Source organism: Schistocerca nitens, chromosome 4 (genome assembly GCF_023898315.1).
Source record: "Schistocerca nitens isolate TAMUIC-IGC-003100 chromosome 4, iqSchNite1.1, whole genome shotgun sequence".
NCBI lineage: Eukaryota > Metazoa > Arthropoda > Insecta > Orthoptera > Acrididae > Schistocerca > Schistocerca nitens.
This window is the reverse complement of record NC_064617.1, coordinates 793,539,455-793,553,415: the sequence shown is the minus strand read 5'-3', so window position 1 is coordinate 793,553,415 and position 13,961 is coordinate 793,539,455. Positions and strand designations below refer to the sequence as shown.

Here is a 13,961-nt window from a genome sequence, read left to right as displayed (position 1 = left end):
TCTCCACCGTGTGAGAGGCAGTATCTAGCAGATACACACGGTAAAACATTTGACTTGCGCTAGCTCATAAATTGCTACACGTCATCGTCTGCAAGCTAAAATGGACACATCTGCACTGCCCAGAGAGGCGACACTTGCACTGACACCTGGTGGACGGCTGCGAGACGAGGAGATGAGCTGTGGCTTCTGGGCGCGACTTTAGCGCTGCACCCTGTAGCCAAGAACACTGCACATTGCTGGCGACCCACGTGTTTAGTAGTGACGCAACCGCTAGGATGCAGCTGAACGTCCATCTTCTGTGAGCGAGAAAATTTTCGCAGTCGGCAGGACTCGAACCTGCGCTCCCAGAGGGAATCTGATTTCAAGTCAGACGCCTTAACCACTCGGCCACGACTGCCGGTGGCAAAAAGCGTCTTCCGACAAGTGAAAGTGCCACCTTGAGAAGCAATCCGATGGCAGAAAGCGCCTTGGCCTCACTCTTTTCTCTAGTGTTTCCATGGCCAGCACATTAGCCGTTACGAAAGTGTGTTAATTTTCGCCCAGGCAGAGGCTTGGACCCAACACCCTTTGGTTGAAAACCTAACGCTCTACCGACTGAGCTATCGTACAGCTGCGTGATGAGCGACTGATTCACATGTCGTAATTACTGGCTTATGGCTCCAATGGCGACTTCACCGACTTCCCACTGACGCACCGCTGACGCTAGTTTTCTGTCCTCTTAAGCGGTGGACATACTTGCAAGTAGCTGCGAGATCTTAAGAAAAGAAACGCTGCACCATTGCTTTTGCCGCACTCGAATGACTGAATTACGATTCTTAAAAAGAAATGAATGTTCGCTCTGTCCAAAACTTCCAAGCACATGTGTGTACTCACAAACTCGGCGTCGGCGCGAGAAAATGACGGGAGCGCACTCGTGGGCCTGCGACGGCTTTCTGCAGTCCCAGCGTCAGTGCGTGGTGAACCGGTAACCACAGGAAGCAGCGGCCGTCGCGGAACTCTGTATTCTTAAATTTTCGTCTTGTTGAGAGTGGCGTCATTGGTTTGCACCCGCGTTCATGCGTGTGAAAATATTTGCTCTTCTTTACGCAAAATCGCACGCAGCCGGTAGGACTCGAACCTACGCTCCCAGAGGGAATCTGATTTCGAGTCAGACGCCTTAACCACTCGGCCACGACTGCGCGGAGCGCGATCATCTCCCGTCACATGCAACTGCTACCGTTTAAAGCACTGTGGTGGCAGGAAACGGCGTAGTTACATTCTCTTCCGTAGTGTTTCCGCCGCTACTAGACGAATCACTACCAAAGCATTAAAATTTCCGCCCGGACAGGGATTTGAACCCTGGACCCTTAGGTTAAAAGCCTAATGCTCTACCGGCTGAGCTATCCGGGCTCACACGACGTTAGCAAACCTTCCACGATGCACAACTATACATTGACTCATGTCCTTTACTGTTGTGCAATCGCTGCATGGAGCCGTAACTAATAAAACGTCGCCTGGATGCTGTCTACAAACTTATCGTGCTAAGCTCGTAACAGACTATCGAAGAATACTGACACACGACGCAAAAACAAATTGCAGCAGTCGTTACGTCTCATGCGTTGGAGCAGAGGATTTACGTGTTTTGTTGACACTCACTGGGCAACTCGAAAATTCACAAGCATTTTGAATGCAATGTTTCCCACGTTTTCGCTCATTTCACAGTTCCGTTGGAGACGTTCTTCACGTCCTGACACAAAAAAGGGAACGCAGTCGGTAGCACATTTTTTTTTATTTTCTTGCTTCCCAGGCAGTTGCCTACTGTGTTCCTCTTATGGCATGCACTAGACAACCAGAACAGCTACAGGAGGGAGTCACCTTTGTTCTCGGCGGTAGTTACATTATCACAAACTCGAGCAATTCCATTGGCGTCAGCTTCAAAACGAATGCATGCCGAAACCCGGGATCGAACCAGGGACCTTTAGATCTTCAGTCTAACGCTCTCCCAACTGAGCTATTTCGGCTGACGTGGAACGTCTCTGTTTTGTACGTCTTCGTTAACCTCTGCCTCGTCGCCAATTTCACAGTCGTCTTCGTCTATAAGACACAGGGACGCTGAAAGGCGAGCAGCAGATGCAGTGAAGCACCACACACATTTCTTCTGCTTCCATCATCGTAACAAGCAAACACGTCGACTCGATTCATGTAATATTGACTTCGCTGACGCTAGAAAACCGGTGCTATATCGATGCCACGTGCAACTCGTGTGCAGAGAACGAGACACAAGAAGGAGTGAGCCTCTCCACCGTGTGAGAGGCAGTATCTAGCAGATACACACGGTAAAACATTTGACTTGCGCTAGCTCATAAATTGCTACACGTCATCGTCTGCAAGCTAAAATGGACACATCTGCACTGCCCAGAGAGGCGACACTTGCACTGACACCTGGTGGACGGCTGCGAGACGAGGAGATGAGCTGTGGCTTCTGGGCGCGACTTTAGCGCTGCACCCTGTAGCCAAGAACACTGCACATTGCTGGCGACCCACGTGTTTAGTAGTGACGCAACCGCTAGGATGCAGCTGAACGTCCATCTTCTGTGAGCGAGAAAGTTTTCGCAGTCGGCAGGACTCGAACCTGCGCTCCCAGAGGGAATCTGATTTCAAGTCAGACGCCTTAACCACTCGGCCACGACTGCCGGTGGCAAAAAGCGTCTTCCGACAAGTGAAAGTGCCACCTTGAGAAGCAATCCGATGGCAGAAAGCGCCTTGGCCTCACTCTTTTCTCTAGTGTTTCCATGGCCAGCACATTAGCCGTTACGAAAGTGTGTTAATTTTCGCCCAGGCAGAGGCTTGGACCCAACACCCTTTGGTTGAAAACCTAACGCTCTACCGACTGAGCTATCGTACAGCTGCGTGATGAGCGACTGATTCACATGTCGTAATTACTGGCTTATGGCTCCAATGGCGACTTCACCGACTTCCCACTGACGCACCGCTGACGCTAGTTTTCTGTCCTCTTAAGCGGTGGACATACTTGCAAGTAGCTGCGAGATCTTAAGAAAAGAAACGCTGCACCATTGCTTTTGCCGCACTCGAATGACTGAATTACGATTCTTAAAAAGAAATGAATGTTCGCTCTGTCCAAAACTTCCAAGCACATGTGTGTACTCACAAACTCGGCGTCGGCGCGAGAAAATGACGGGAGCGCACTCGTGGGCCTGCGACGGCTTTCTGCAGTCCCAGCGTCAGTGCGTGGTGAACCGGTAACCACAGGAAGCAGCGGCCGTCGCGGAACTCTGTATTCTTAAATTTTCGTCTTGTTGAGAGTGGCGTCATTGGTTTGCACCCGCGTTCATGCGTGTGAAAATATTTGCTCTTCTTTACGCAAAATCGCACGCAGCCGGTAGGACTCGAACCTACGCTCCCAGAGGGAATCTGATTTCGAGTCAGACGCCTTAACCACTCGGCCACGACTGCGCGGAGCGCGATCATCTCCCGTCACATGCAACTGCTACCGTTTAAAGCACTGTGGTGGCAGGAAACGGCGTAGTTACATTCTCTTCCGTAGTGTTTCCGCCGCTACTAGACGAATCACTACCAAAGCATTAAAATTTCCGCCCGGACAGGGATTTGAACCCTGGACCCTTAGGTTAAAAGCCTAATGCTCTACCGGCTGAGCTATCCGGGCTCACACGACGTTAGCAAACCTTCCACGATGCACAACTATACATTGACTCATGTCCTTTACTGTTGTGCAATCGCTGCATGGAGCCGTAACTAATAAAACGTCGCCTGGATGCTGTCTACAAACTTATCGTGCTAAGCTCGTAACAGACTATCGAAGAATACTGACACACGACGCAAAAACAAATTGCAGCAGTCGTTACGTCTCATGCGTTGGAGCAGAGGATTTACGTGTTTTGTTGACACTCACTGGGCAACTCGAAAATTCACAAGCATTTTGAATGCAATGTTTCCCACGTTTTCGCTCATTTCACAGTTCCGTTGGAGACGTTCTTCACGTCCTGACACAAAAAAGGGAACGCAGTCGGTAGCACATTTTTTTTTATTTTCTTGCTTCCCAGGCAGTTGCCTACTGTGTTCCTCTTATGGCATGCACTAGACAACCAGAACAGCTACAGGAGGGAGTCACCTTTGTTCTCGGCGGTAGTTACATTATCACAAACTCGAGCAATTCCATTGGCGTCAGCTTCAAAACGAATGCATGCCGAAACCCGGGATCGAACCAGGGACCTTTAGATCTTCAGTCTAACGCTCTCCCAACTGAGCTATTTCGGCTGACGTGGAACGTCTCTGTTTTGTACGTCTTCGTTAACCTCTGCCTCGTCGCCAATTTCACAGTCGTCTTCGTCTATAAGACACAGGGACGCTGAAAGGCGAGCAGCAGATGCAGTGAAGCACCACACACATTTCTTCTGCTTCCATCATCGTAACAAGCAAACACGTCGACTCGATTCATGTAATATTGACTTCGCTGACGCTAGAAAACCGGTGCTATATCGATGCCACGTGCAACTCGTGTGCAGAGAACGAGACACAAGAAGGAGTGAGCCTCTCCACCGTGTGAGAGGCAGTATCTAGCAGATACACACGGTAAAACATTTGACTTGCGCTAGCTCATAAATTGCTACACGTCATCGTCTGCAAGCTAAAATGGACACATCTGCACTGCCCAGAGAGGCGACACTTGCACTGACACCTGGTGGACGGCTGCGAGACGAGGAGATGAGCTGTGGCTTCTGGGCGCGACTTTAGCGCTGCACCCTGTAGCCAAGAACACTGCACATTGCTGGCGACCCACGTGTTTAGTAGTGACGCAACCGCTAGGATGCAGCTGAACGTCCATCTTCTGTGAGCGAGAAAGTTTTCGCAGTCGGCAGGACTCGAACCTGCGCTCCCAGAGGGAATCTGATTTCAAGTCAGACGCCTTAACCACTCGGCCACGACTGCCGGTGGCAAAAAGCGTCTTCCGACAAGTGAAAGTGCCACCTTGAGAAGCAATCCGATGGCAGAAAGCGCCTTGGCCTCACTCTTTTCTCTAGTGTTTCCATGGCCAGCACATTAGCCGTTACGAAAGTGTGTTAATTTTCGCCCAGGCAGAGGCTTGGACCCAACACCCTTTGGTTGAAAACCTAACGCTCTACCGACTGAGCTATCGTACAGCTGCGTGATGAGCGACTGATTCACATGTCGTAATTACTGGCTTATGGCTCCAATGGCGACTTCACCGACTTCCCACTGACGCACCGCTGACGCTAGTTTTCTGTCCTCTTAAGCGGTGGACATACTTGCAAGTAGCTGCGAGATCTTAAGAAAAGAAACGCTGCACCATTGCTTTTGCCGCACTCGAATGACTGAATTACGATTCTTAAAAAGAAATGAATGTTCGCTCTGTCCAAAACTTCCAAGCACATGTGTGTACTCACAAACTCGGCGTCGGCGCGAGAAAATGACGGGAGCGCACTCGTGGGCCTGCGACGGCTTTCTGCAGTCCCAGCGTCAGTGCGTGGTGAACCGGTAACCACAGGAAGCAGCGGCCGTCGCGGAACTCTGTATTCTTAGATTTTCGTCTTGTTGAGAGTGGCGTCATTGGTTTGCACCCGCGTTCATGCGTGTGAAAATATTTGCTCTTCTTTACGCAAAATCGCACGCAGCCGGTAGGACTCGAACCTACGCTCCCAGAGGGAATCTGATTTCGAGTCAGACGCCTTAACCACTCGGCCACGACTGCGCGGAGCGCGATCATCTCCCGTCACATGCAACTGCTACCGTTTAAAGCACTGTGGTGGCAGGAAACGGCGTAGTTACATTCTCTTCCGTAGTGTTTCCGCCGCTACTAGACGAATCACTACCAAAGCATTAAAATTTCCGCCCGGACAGGGATTTGAACCCTGGACCCTTAGGTTAAAAGCCTAATGCTCTACCGGCTGAGCTATCCGGGCTCACACGACGTTAGCAAACCTTCCACGATGCACAACTATACATTGACTCATGTCCTTTACTGTTGTGCAATCGCTGCATGGAGCCGTAACTAATAAAACGTCGCCTGGATGCTGTCTACAAACTTATCGTGCTAAGCTCGTAACAGACTATCGAAGAATACTGACACACGACGCAAAAACAAATTGCAGCAGTCGTTACGTCTCATGCGTTGGAGCAGAGGATTTACGTGTTTTGTTGACACTCACTGGGCAACTCGAAAATTCACAAGCATTTTGAATGCAATGTTTCCCACGTTTTCGCTCATTTCACAGTTCCGTTGGAGACGTTCTTCACGTCCTGACACAAAAAAGGGAACGCAGTCGGTAGCACATTTTTTTTTATTTTCTTGCTTCCCAGGCAGTTGCCTACTGTGTTCCTCTTATGGCATGCACTAGACAACCAGAACAGCTACAGGAGGGAGTCACCTTTGTTCTCGGCGGTAGTTACATTATCACAAACTCGAGCAATTCCATTGGCGTCAGCTTCAAAACGAATGCATGCCGAAACCCGGGATCGAACCAGGGACCTTTAGATCTTCAGTCTAACGCTCTCCCAACTGAGCTATTTCGGCTGACGTGGAACGTCTCTGTTTTGTACGTCTTCGTTAACCTCTGCCTCGTCGCCAATTTCACAGTCGTCTTCGTCTATAAGACACAGGGACGCTGAAAGGCGAGCAGCAGATGCAGTGAAGCACCACACACATTTCTTCTGCTTCCATCATCGTAACAAGCAAACACGTCGACTCGATTCATGTAATATTGACTTCGCTGACGCTAGAAAACCGGTGCTATATCGATGCCACGTGCAACTCGTGTGCAGAGAACGAGACACAAGAAGGAGTGAGCCTCTCCACCGTGTGAGAGGCAGTATCTAGCAGATACACACGGTAAAACATTTGACTTGCGCTAGCTCATAAATTGCTACACGTCATCGTCTGCAAGCTAAAATGGACACATCTGCACTGCCCAGAGAGGCGACACTTGCACTGACACCTGGTGGACGGCTGCGAGACGAGGAGATGAGCTGTGGCTTCTGGGCGCGACTTTAGCGCTGCACCCTGTAGCCAAGAACACTGCACATTGCTGGCGACCCACGTGTTTAGTAGTGACGCAACCGCTAGGATGCAGCTGAACGTCCATCTTCTGTGAGCGAGAAAATTTTCGCAGTCGGCAGGACTCGAACCTGCGCTCCCAGAGGGAATCTGATTTCAAGTCAGACGCCTTAACCACTCGGCCACGACTGCCGGTGGCAAAAAGCGTCTTCCGACAAGTGAAAGTGCCACCTTGAGAAGCAATCCGATGGCAGAAAGCGCCTTGGCCTCACTCTTTTCTCTAGTGTTTCCATGGCCAGCACATTAGCCGTTACGAAAGTGTGTTAATTTTCGCCCAGGCAGAGGCTTGGACCCAACACCCTTTGGTTGAAAACCTAACGCTCTACCGACTGAGCTATCGTACAGCTGCGTGATGAGCGACTGATTCACATGTCGTAATTACTGGCTTATGGCTCCAATGGCGACTTCACCGACTTCCCACTGACGCACCGCTGACGCTAGTTTTCTGTCCTCTTAAGCGGTGGACATACTTGCAAGTAGCTGCGAGATCTTAAGAAAAGAAACGCTGCACCATTGCTTTTGCCGCACTCGAATGACTGAATTACGATTCTTAAAAAGAAATGAATGTTCGCTCTGTCCAAAACTTCCAAGCACATGTGTGTACTCACAAACTCGGCGTCGGCGCGAGAAAATGACGGGAGCGCACTCGTGGGCCTGCGACGGCTTTCTGCAGTCCCAGCGTCAGTGCGTGGTGAACCGGTAACCACAGGAAGCAGCGGCCGTCGCGTGACTCTGTATTCTTAAATTTTCGTCTTGTTGAGAGTGGCGTCATTGGTTTGCACCCGCGTTCATGCGTGTGAAAATATTTGCTCTTCTTTACGCAAAATCGCACGCAGCCGGTAGGACTCGAACCTACGCTCCCAGAGGGAATCTGATTTCGAGTCAGACGCCTTAACCACTCGGCCACGACTGCGCGGAGCGCGATCATCTCCCGTCACATGCAACTGCTACCGTTTAAAGCACTGTGGTGGCAGGAAACGGCGTAGTTACATTCTCTTCCGTAGTGTTTCCGCCGCTACTAGACGAATCACTACCAAAGCATTAAAATTTCCGCCCGGACAGGGATTTGAACCCTGGACCCTTAGGTTAAAAGCCTAATGCTCTACCGGCTGAGCTATCCGGGCTCACACGACGTTAGCAAACCTTCCACGATGCACAACTATACATTGACTCATGTCCTTTACTGTTGTGCAATCGCTGCATGGAGCCGTAACTAATAAAACGTCGCCTGGATGCTGTCTACAAACTTATCGTGCTAAGCTCGTAACAGACTATCGAAGAATACTGACACACGACGCAAAAACAAATTGCAGCAGTCGTTACGTCTCATGCGTTGGAGCAGAGGATTTACGTGTTTTGTTGACACTCACTGGGCAACTCGAAAATTCACAAGCATTTTGAATGCAATGTTTCCCACGTTTTCGCTCATTTCACAGTTCCGTTGGAGACGTTCTTCACGTCCTGACACAAAAAAGGGAACGCAGTCGGTAGCACATTTTTTTTTATTTTCTTGCTTCCCAGGCAGTTGCCTACTGTGTTCCTCTTATGGCATGCACTAGACAACCAGAACAGCTACAGGAGGGAGTCACCTTTGTTCTCGGCGGTAGTTACATTATCACAAACTCGAGCAATTCCATTGGCGTCAGCTTCAAAACGAATGCATGCCGAAACCCGGGATCGAACCAGGGACCTTTAGATCTTTTTTTTTTTTTTTTTTTTTGTTTTTTTTTTTTTTTTTCCCGTCCTGACACAAAAAAGGGAACGCAATAGGTAGGACTTTTTTTTATTTTCTTGCTTCCCAGGCATTTGCCTACTGTGTTCCTCTTATGGCATGCACTGGACAACCAGAACAGCTACAGGAGGGAGTCATTTTTGTTCTCGGCGGTAGTTACATTATCACAAACTCAGAGCAATTCCATTGGCGTCAGCTTCAAAACGAATGCATGCCGAAACCCGGGATCGAACCAGGGACCTTTAGATCTTCAGTCTAACGCTCTCCCAACTGAGCTATTTTTTTTTATTTTTTTTTTATTTTTTCAACGCCTTAACCACTTTTTTTTTTTATTTAACACCTTAACCACTGTTTTTAAATCGTTTTTTTTTTTGGAAAATGAACAAACTAAAAAACTCTTCTTTGCTGGTCTCTCATAGCTTCTGGGGAAAATTAGAAAAAAAATGGCTCCGTTGCTAACACAAGTATTGTTCTCAGTTTCCGGTGTACTGGAGTGGAGTCTGTGAGCGGTGGTTGATGGGGTTGTGTGGGAGGCAGGTCGCGAGACAGAAGCAGTGGGGCCTCTTCGCGGCACTACTGGAGTCCCGCGGCCTGTGCCCACCCCCTTAGACTCACATATCTTACCCTATACCCATTCTATTAAATATGATTTTAAGCATATTGCCGTAATTGTTGCCATGATTGGGATAGCTGCAGGTTTTCGCGAATTCGATTTCCATATACATCTTGAATTCCAAGTGATCGTCACCACCAAGGTTATTGAAAACATAGCTGGAATAGTTGCCCAGCAACCACATAACTACGTTATTTTTCGCCGGCGGATAATATCTCTCGTCGGGTCGAGACAACATAGTTGAAGGTATGTTGGCGGTTGTAGTCCTGGTAACAATGGCTATTTTTTCTCTCAGCCAGCCCCAATTTCGTGCACGTTCTCCGCAGGTATAACGGTGCATAACGGTATCCACCAGTTGACAGCGATGGCAGAGAGTTGAATCACTGAGTCCGATTTTATGCAGCCTCTCATTGGTGCTAATCACATCATTGATTGCTTTGTACCATGCAGTTCGAGAGGCTGAAGTAAGGACACGGGAACTGACATTACGCCATACCATATCCCAGTTGATGCCACTGTACTTCGTAACAATTGGATTCGGTCCTTCGTGTTGTCGCCAGTATGCCAATATTGCTGGAGCCGCTAAATGTCGAGAAATATAAGACTTCTCGACCGATGTAGCTGCGTGCAAAGTAATAATCGCGGATGTGTTTGAGCTTGTAACTGATGGTCTGAATGTTCAGCGGGGGGTCAAGACTTTGCGGCCTGACTGCAGTGAATAATTGCGCCGTAATGCCCGAAGGATAATTGTTAATAATAGAGACCGTCCTTGTAACATAGAGAGCTGCTGCCTTTTTCTTGATGTCGACTAAGCCCATCCCTCCGTTTAGGGGGTGGAGTGTTGCAGTTTTGGCAGATACGCGAAAAATTTCCCCGCGCCAAATAAAATTGGTTATCTTCGACATAATATTTCTAGCAAGTACTGCAGGGAGCGGCAGAAGCTGCGCCATGTAATACGCCTTTGATAAAATACAGGCGTTGATGAGTTGAATACGATCAAATTGGTTGAGGCTGCGATGGTAATTATCAATTAGGGCACCATTTATTTTACGTGCTACATCCCGCCAGTTAGCCGCTATCATCTTTAGAGAGGACGCCGTCAACATGATCCCCAGAGCCTTGTGTACTCTGACTTGTGTCGCATAATCAACACGCAAATGCTGGAGGCCACAGAGGTTCAGAAATTTGCTTTTTTGTTCATTTAACTGCGCCCCTGACGCCAGACAGTATTTCCGAAGTTCAGCCGCTAATATGGTGACATCATCGACAGTGCGAATCACCACACCCACATCGTCGGCATAGGCTCCGATTACATTTTTGACCCCAGAAATTGTAATCCCAGTGAGTTTCGTCTGCAACTGTTGTAACAGAGGTTCAAGGGAGAGTACAAAAAGCAACATGGACAAGGGGCTCCCTTGTGGAACCCCTCTGTTGATTTGTATTGGCCGCGTCAGTTGTGAGTTAACGGAAAGTTTTGCAGTGATTCCCATGGCCACATTTTTAATCATGGCAATCGTGTTCCGAGAGAAACCCAATCTTTGCATAGTCTCGAGGAGGTACGCGTGATTTACGAGATCAAAAGCTTTAAAAAAATCTAGAAAGATCAGCCCACATTTCATGTTACTAGCGCTCGATAAAGCAATGACATCTCGGTAAAAAGCAGCCGTTTGCAGAATTGTTCGTCTAAAGGCACATGTCTGCTGTTGGCCTATGATTTTAGCAGTGAGCGGCATGAGTCTCACGTTAATTGCGCGAGCCACGATCTTATAATCAGAGTTTAATAACGATATTGGTCGGAAATTGGTGATAGCTTTAGTACCTCTGTTTTTAGGGAGAAGCACAATTTTACATTCCTTAAAGACGGGTGGGACAGACGTTCCTTGCAAGACTTCGTTCACGACTTGAGTAAGTTTGTCCCCGATGATGTGCCAATAGTGCTTGTAAAACTCAACTGGTAAGCCATCAGGGCCAGGGGATTTCTTAAGTGGCGAACTGCTGACGACCTCCAAAACATCTTTATTACTGAAGGCTAACGAGATGGAGTCATTTTCTTCCCTTGTTACGGTAGATGAAATGGCGCTAAACAGTCCATCATAGTAGTCGTCGTGTAGAGCCGCTGATGCGTAGGTGTGGACATAATATTCGTGCAGAGCGTTGACAATCTCTCGCTGAGTGTCAATCGTTCTTCCATCCTCGAGTTTCAGGGCATCAATAAAAGTCCGCCTCCTGTTCTTTGTATGTTTGACGAGGTGGTACAGAGCGGCTGCTTCATCATCTCTGACCGACGTCACTTTAGATTTTATCTTAAGGCCGTCCAGTTGCATCCTCTTTAGACTGATTAATTTTGCCTTAATTTTCCGAATGTCGTCGATTCTGGTAGTCGTCGCGTCTGCACGATCGTACAGGTCCCGTAAGATTGTGTAATAAAATTCCATCGTCTTTTTGATCTCCGCCGCCCTTTCAATTCCGAAGTGCATGATGACATTTCGCAGTTTCGGCTTTGCCTGCAGAGTCCACCACTCTATAGTGCTACGAAATCTGTTAGTAGCGCGCAAGCACTGCTCCCAAGCCCGACGCACCCCCTCCTCCAGCTCAACATCCGTTAACAAAGACACATTCAGGTTCCATTGATTTTTATACCATCGTGTGGGTTGTGGAAGTAATTTCAGGCACGCGATGACACCACTGTGATCGGAGAAACTGGAGGGGATCGTCTCTACTTTTAATAAATCGTTCTCGAAAACGTCGGAAACATAAATCCTGTCGATTCTGCTACAGGAATTCGCGACGATGTGAGTGAAGCGCACCAACGTCGGGTACCGAATTTCCCACGCATCTTTAAGTTTTAGGTCTGTCACGAGGCGCTTTAATTCAGACGAATAATTAAAATTTGGGGACTGATCTTTCCGGGATAAGACACAATTAAAATCACCACCAATGATAAGGCGTCGGGGATTTTTCCTAAATAAATAAAGTATATGTTCCCGAAAAAAAGTAGCTCGTTCTGCTCTATAGGTATTGCCAGAAGGTGCGTACAAGTTGATGATGGTGACGCCGTAAACGGTGATCCCCACCCCTCTACCCGATTCCAATTTGTCAATCTCAGTAACTGGAATCCCTTCTCTAATTAAGATTGCGGTCCCCACAGTCGTTTCCGGGGAAAAATTCGTAATTCCGACAAACCCAGGAATAGTAAAAAGTGGCATGGACACCTCCTGCAAAAGTGCTATATCAGTTCCTGACTCATACAGATATTGTTTTAATGCATTCAGTTTCACTTCTGATCGGATTTTATTAATATTGAGGGTCGTGATCGTATAGGCCTGTGACATAATAACCGGACGTCTGAGAGAAAGAGGGATCAACTGCCTTTAGTTGTCCACATCTCCATGCCATTCCATCGTAGTAGCGGCCGCGGAATTCGTGTCTGGAACGTCACTGAGTTGTTCTCTTGCGTCTTTGTTTTTACTCTTTTTCCGGACAGCATTAACATTGGGCGGCACTCGGATCCTGTGACGGACACTGTGTAGCACCGCTGCAGTCGGAGGCGTGGGAGGATCTTGGGTGATGTCAAGCTTCTCTCCTGACAAATCTTGCGCCGGGAGCGGAGGCGCCGAACCCTCTGGCGAGCGATCAGCTGAGCCACCACTTTCACTATCAGTTTGTTTGGCAATACTCGCTGCCCGAAGCTGTTTGTTGTCACTGACAGTCCCGGGCTGCTGTGTTTGTATACCGTCACGGAGTTGTTGACATTCGTGTTGTTCTGAGGCCAGGGCCGGAGCGGCTGCCACGTGTTGTGTACCGTCCGCGCTTGGAGACAGTGTTTGTATACCATCACAGCGAGCCTCAATGTGTGTACTTCCAGCAGACACGTGCGCCACACCTACTTGTTGACCTTCCTGAGTGTGCTGTTGCGGAAGTTCTGAGACATGAGCCTGTGGTAACTGAACGGCATCTACGGAAGTATCGGCGCTTGAAAGTGCGGTAGAAGAATCGTCCACAATTGCTGCACCGGTTATAACCTTTGCGTCCGAAGCGGTTCCCCGGACGTCCGGTTCCGCGGTCTCGTGCGTACTGAATGTGTCATCATCAGAGTCACGGCTGTCACAAGTTCGACGCCTCTTATTAGTCGTGGCATCGACTTTCGCTGGTGGCTTAGCACCATGATCTCTCCTAACCAGAGCCGGAAACTCTTCAGGGCGAATTTCTTGTAGCTCTTCCGAAGGTACGTCAGAACTAGGGACCTCACGCTCTATCATAGGTTTAGCTGCCACTACATCAGCCAACGTAAGCCGTTTACGCTGCTGCAGCGAATTCTTTAGCACAAACATTCGCCTGGGACAGTCCTGACGCAAGTGACCACTCTCATTACAGATATGGCACGTGGGAGGTTGGCCACTGTAAGTAACGTGAGCCCTATAGTCACAAACGGTAATATGGGAGGGTATATTCTGCTTTATATGCATTTCTACAGATCGGACGCCACTGTAACATTGTAACCTGTGCTGGTTCGACCACCGTTCGTT

At 48.7% G+C, this 13,961-nt stretch overlaps 15 non-coding genes across 15 annotated transcripts; all 15 read right to left on the bottom strand.

The window, feature by feature from the left end:
* Positions 1-315: 315 nt before the first annotated feature.
* Positions 316-397, bottom strand: Trnas-uga (transfer RNA serine (anticodon UGA)). The gene has a single exon. It is a non-coding gene; the product is annotated as a tRNA-Ser (tRNA).
* A 699-nt stretch (positions 398-1,096) lies between these two features.
* Trnas-cga (transfer RNA serine (anticodon CGA)) lies at positions 1,097-1,178 on the bottom strand. The gene has a single exon. It is a non-coding gene; the product is annotated as a tRNA-Ser (tRNA).
* Positions 1,179-1,316: 138 nt separating this feature from the next.
* On the bottom strand, positions 1,317-1,389 carry Trnak-uuu (transfer RNA lysine (anticodon UUU)). Its single transcript has one exon. It is a non-coding gene; the product is annotated as a tRNA-Lys (tRNA).
* A 538-nt stretch (positions 1,390-1,927) lies between these two features.
* Trnaf-gaa (transfer RNA phenylalanine (anticodon GAA)) lies at positions 1,928-2,000 on the bottom strand. Its single transcript has one exon. It is a non-coding gene; the product is annotated as a tRNA-Phe (tRNA).
* Positions 2,001-2,590: 590 nt separating this feature from the next.
* Trnas-uga (transfer RNA serine (anticodon UGA)) lies at positions 2,591-2,672 on the bottom strand. The gene has a single exon. It is a non-coding gene; the product is annotated as a tRNA-Ser (tRNA).
* Positions 2,673-3,371: 699 nt separating this feature from the next.
* Trnas-cga (transfer RNA serine (anticodon CGA)) lies at positions 3,372-3,453 on the bottom strand. Its single transcript has one exon. It is a non-coding gene; the product is annotated as a tRNA-Ser (tRNA).
* Positions 3,454-3,591: 138 nt separating this feature from the next.
* Positions 3,592-3,664, bottom strand: Trnak-uuu (transfer RNA lysine (anticodon UUU)). Its single transcript has one exon. It is a non-coding gene; the product is annotated as a tRNA-Lys (tRNA).
* A 538-nt stretch (positions 3,665-4,202) lies between these two features.
* Positions 4,203-4,275, bottom strand: Trnaf-gaa (transfer RNA phenylalanine (anticodon GAA)). Its single transcript has one exon. It is a non-coding gene; the product is annotated as a tRNA-Phe (tRNA).
* Positions 4,276-4,865: 590 nt separating this feature from the next.
* On the bottom strand, positions 4,866-4,947 carry Trnas-uga (transfer RNA serine (anticodon UGA)). The gene has a single exon. It is a non-coding gene; the product is annotated as a tRNA-Ser (tRNA).
* A 699-nt stretch (positions 4,948-5,646) lies between these two features.
* Trnas-cga (transfer RNA serine (anticodon CGA)) lies at positions 5,647-5,728 on the bottom strand. Its single transcript has one exon. It is a non-coding gene; the product is annotated as a tRNA-Ser (tRNA).
* A 138-nt stretch (positions 5,729-5,866) lies between these two features.
* Trnak-uuu (transfer RNA lysine (anticodon UUU)) lies at positions 5,867-5,939 on the bottom strand. The gene has a single exon. It is a non-coding gene; the product is annotated as a tRNA-Lys (tRNA).
* A 538-nt stretch (positions 5,940-6,477) lies between these two features.
* Trnaf-gaa (transfer RNA phenylalanine (anticodon GAA)) lies at positions 6,478-6,550 on the bottom strand. Its single transcript has one exon. It is a non-coding gene; the product is annotated as a tRNA-Phe (tRNA).
* Positions 6,551-7,140: 590 nt separating this feature from the next.
* Trnas-uga (transfer RNA serine (anticodon UGA)) lies at positions 7,141-7,222 on the bottom strand. The gene has a single exon. It is a non-coding gene; the product is annotated as a tRNA-Ser (tRNA).
* Positions 7,223-7,921: 699 nt separating this feature from the next.
* On the bottom strand, positions 7,922-8,003 carry Trnas-cga (transfer RNA serine (anticodon CGA)). The gene has a single exon. It is a non-coding gene; the product is annotated as a tRNA-Ser (tRNA).
* Positions 8,004-8,141: 138 nt separating this feature from the next.
* On the bottom strand, positions 8,142-8,214 carry Trnak-uuu (transfer RNA lysine (anticodon UUU)). The gene has a single exon. It is a non-coding gene; the product is annotated as a tRNA-Lys (tRNA).
* Between the last annotated feature and the right edge of the window lie 5,747 nt (positions 8,215-13,961).